Raw genomic sequence first — 4,447 nt, forward strand, 5'->3', positions numbered from 1 at the left:
GAAATCATATCATACATGAACACCGTAAGATGGCTAGAAAATTACTAAGAGAATACCCGCTCCACCCGAAAATCATGGTATGACTAAATACCGCAAAATGAAGAGAGAATCAACTAGCCACAAAAGGCACAAATGTTCCATCAAGGCCACCAAAGGCAAATTAACAGTCCAAGTCACATGGAGTGATTATGCGGTTCAATCCATGTAAGGTAAAGTGTGGTCCAAGTTATATAAGGCAGGTGTGTGATCATGCCTGTATAAGTCAAATAGAGCCTGTAAGATGATAAGTCTTTAACATGTTATATTCAATCCATAAGATAGTCACGAACAACCACATTCGGTTAATTAGTAAACTTTACAACATGTGGCAACCGAATCATTCATGTTACTAGCATTAAAGAGACACAACATTCATACGTACATGAGCAATCATGCACCATATTAGCATATTCATGAAATAAATAAGTAAATTAAATAATTAAGAGTTGCTAACTACATAGAATTAAAGTATCATTTATATCTAGGTTAGTAAATTTAAATGGGAAGCCCAAAGGGTGAGTCCTCACCTTGGGTGGATGTTCCCCTTGACTTGGAGTTCTTATAAGACGAGTTCAAGAGTCCTAGAATTTAGATAAGTATAAGTTTAGGTTCCTAGTTAGAAGTTGTACAAGAGTTATTAATTACATAACTTTAATGAATCACTTACTTGACCTTGGAAGTGATTGAAGGGAAGTGTCCTCGAAGGTGAATAGTTGGAAATAGTACCTGAGTGAGACATTACAAGGTCTCAGTGAGTCACGACTGAGTTGACTCGGTCGGACTCGGTTTCAACCGAGTCAACTCGGCAGCCACCAAAAACCCAACTCCCTCTCTTCTTCCTTTCTCCTTTCCCTCTTCCCTATCTCTTCTCTACCTCCTACGGCTGGAACGTCCAGCAACACTCTTCCCTTTTTCTTTCCTTCCTTCGTCTTCTCCTTTCTTTGATGCTTGAATGAGCCAGCTAACAAACTCAGACAGACTGAGTTTCGCCGCTCGGTGTGGCACGACAGGTGCAGCAATGCTGCACCATTGCCACCCCACTCCTCTCTATTCTTCCTGCTTCCTTCTCTCTTTTTCCTTCCTCTCTTCTCTATCTCTGATTTCTTCTCTGCCTTGCCAGCAAACTTGCAGCAAGCGAGTCGCTGCGAAACAGGGCACGGCAGCGTGCTGACTGCAGGGAAGAAGGAAACGGCGCCTCTCCCTCTCTCTTTTTCTTTCTCGTTCCTCCTCCTTTCTTTTCTTTCGGTTATTCTTCTTCCCTTCTTGTTGCTTCTCTGACGGCCAGATGGGCTGTGTATTCAGCCCGAACTCGGTCCGAGAGACGCAGGTGCGGCAGCGAGTTGGCAGAAGCGGCGTCTCCCCCTGTTTTCTTCTTTTCTTCCTTTTTTTTTTTTTTTCCTTCGTATAAAGGGAGCTTTATAGGTTTTATTTCCGTTATTGTAGGTGGGTTTAAATCAAAAACTAATCAGAGATTAGCACACGGAGTTGGGAGTTAATCCGCGCCCAGCTTGAGATTCCTGTTGCTAACTATGCTGATTTCGGCCACCTAAGCTTGTATGGTCATGATCCGATCACGTGGACTGGCTTCTGGTAATCCCGGCCGTCTTCCGAACGACCCAGATCAACAAATGGGTCCCACCCTGCACTGATGGGTTTTCTGCTACAATGGAGGAGATGACTCCATCGGTAATGGTAACCCACTGATGGATGGCTAATCTTCCTATCCATCACTCGTGGACGGCATGGATATGATCAGAGAACACAGTAGGACCCACTAAACGGATTGTGATGGGTATTTCCACTTAGAGAGTTCGGGCGCAACATGTGGAAGCGGCGGAAGAAGGTTTTCAATCCATCGTTGAAAAAACCCTGGTTTGGAGGGTTCCGATTTCGCCAAATGGAGAGCAGAGATGTTGCAGAAGGATTTCCATTTTTGGATATGCGATTTTGCTCAGCCTCATTGAGATCATGTTTGTGGACGTACGAGTGTGATTCAACGAGGGATCGATTGTGATTCTAGAAGGTTTCTATTTACCTACAAGATGGACGGATTGGATCATCCGATGAACCCATGATGGTGGGCCACGATCGATCACAGCCGCAACCCCTTTTTGAATTCGTCCGGGCGGGAACGCTACAGAGAAATCTCCTGTTTTTGGGATTTTTTGTGTCAAACGCGGTTTGATCACGAGACCAATCTTGGTGCACCTCGGCTGCACTTCAATTGTGTACACACACTCTTCGTGTGGGGTCCACAATAGTTTTTGACCCGATCCTCTCCGTTCATCTGTTTTTTCAGCCCCTATTAGGGCCGAGGCCTAAGAATGAGGCAGATCCCATGCTTAAGTAGGCCCTATCAACTGAAATATGACCATTTAGTGTCATTTATCATTGATCCAATGGAGATCCGGGATCCACACTCATAATCAGGGTCGTTCATCTAACTGGCGAGCCTATCAGGGTTGGTATCTACTTTAGATTCTATAATAATAATATATATACATATTTGTTTAGTATAATAAAGTGATAGTTATAGATAAGTATTTATTTAAAATCATTAATATTTATAATGTATTTTTATGATCATATATATACATATTTGTTTAGTATAATAAAGTGATAGTTATAGATAAGTATTTATTTAAAATCATTAATATTTAATATAACAAAATTTTTATTATGAGAAGACTACAACAAGTGGGACTTTTATCGGCGCTTTAGCGGCTAAAACCCCTAAAAGCGCTGGCAATTGTTTCAGTGGCGCTAAACAACCGCCGGTAAATGGGTATGTCGGAAAAAGTATTGGCGGAGTTAGATGAGTTTTAGCGGCACTTGTCAGAGCGCCAATAATTGTAGTTTTTCCCGACGCGAATAAGTGCCAGTAAAAATCGCTCCGAGTGCCGGTATAAGTGGTTTCTGAACACTTTTTCTCATGGGAAAACGCTTTAAAATTTCTACACAAGCGCCGCTAAAAGCTTTTGTATAGATTTGAGAGGCCCTGGCATGCCAGGAAACCTGTATTTTTAAAATATTTGAAACATAAAAATGATGCCATACAAATAAAACTTAATATTAAACAAATTTTATATTACTAGACAATTTTTAAAAATATAGTATTTATTACAATACACATCTTCAATTTGATGAGTTGGCTAAAAAATATTAATGTTAATTGATAACTAATACAGTGAATTTCCTTCACTTGAGGGTTATCTGAGGGCCTTATGCCATACAAATATCCTGTAATTTGAGTCCGAAGATCTGCTATGCAAATAAACTTCTTCAAAATGTTCTTGGGCATGATGTATGTGTAGCCTGTCTCCTGTAATCAGGAATTACTCACATAAGTTCAGTTTCCAGAACCTTGAAAGTCAAAAAGTGCATACAATGGAAAATAGCCATAATTATTTACCTTAATGTCCTCAGTGTTCACATAAATATGATTGACTCTAAGATATAGATTTGTCACTGAGATTGCTGTCACACGCCAATCAGTTTTAGAACCAAATGCTGCTTGCTCATAGGGGCTTGTTGTGGTGACAATGAGTTCATCGCCGTGCACAATAAATTGGAAAGAAAAAGCAATAGCATTTGGAATGAAACCAAGTAAAAACAGAACAAAAACTCCCAATTTCCAGAGAAAAAATCTAACCCATAAACAATGCACATTTCTAGTGATCATCTACTTTCACAAGAACCATAGTTGGGTGAATTCCACTCATCTAGACATCTCTTTTTTCTTGGTCAAAACTAAAAAGGAAATTTTATTAACTAGGATAAGTGTGCATGCACATAGCTATCAATTCCCAAGTGGGGTGTGGCTAACAGTGGGTTGTGTGTGTACCAACACGCTAACTACTGCCATTTTTATTCATATACTAGTGTCCAGAAATGCAAGAAGCGATTTCCTCACATTTGAAGCACTTGAATTGAGAAACAAAACATTAGAATTAACAATTTGCTTGGTAGCAGGGGATAACAATTAATTGGGGTCGCCTACATGAATCTGTCCCACCATTTTATTCTATCCCAACAATGTTCCAAACATGTCGTCTCTACACTACATGGTTTGGCCCATATGCTGTTGTAAACATCCACTGGAATCCCGTCAGCGTATCCTTTTACTCCACTGAGACAACTTCCCTCCCCACCAATCCTCCTTCACCCAAACATTAGAGTCTCACTCCACCACAACCCCCCTCTTAGACCATACACTGATCTGCTCCTTCTACCCTTCCTCTCCCCACCCAAGAGGCCTCCAGAGTCCTTTATAATATTATCCACACATGCAAACTTATGCACATGTACAAGTGAAGAGGAAAGAAAGAAGAAAACAATATCATTTGTTTCATTAGGATAAAAGCTTTCTTTGGTCCACAAGAACAAATCTGAAAAGGCACTTACATGA

General features: G+C 40.6%; 1 long non-coding RNA gene across 1 annotated transcript; it reads right to left on the reverse strand.

Annotated features, from left to right (window-relative positions):
* Positions 1 to 3,285: 3,285 nt before the first annotated feature.
* Positions 3,286 to 3,590, reverse strand: LOC131247240 (uncharacterized). The gene is made up of 2 exons (XR_009171577.1): positions 3,452 to 3,590; positions 3,286 to 3,361 (listed from the first exon to the last, which is right to left on the reverse strand). It is a non-coding gene; the product is annotated as an uncharacterized LOC131247240 (long non-coding RNA).
* Positions 3,591 to 4,447: the final 857 nt, after the last annotated feature.

This window comes from Magnolia sinica, chromosome 5 (genome assembly GCF_029962835.1).
Source record: "Magnolia sinica isolate HGM2019 chromosome 5, MsV1, whole genome shotgun sequence".
Lineage (NCBI taxonomy): Eukaryota > Viridiplantae > Streptophyta > Magnoliopsida > Magnoliales > Magnoliaceae > Magnolia > Magnolia sinica.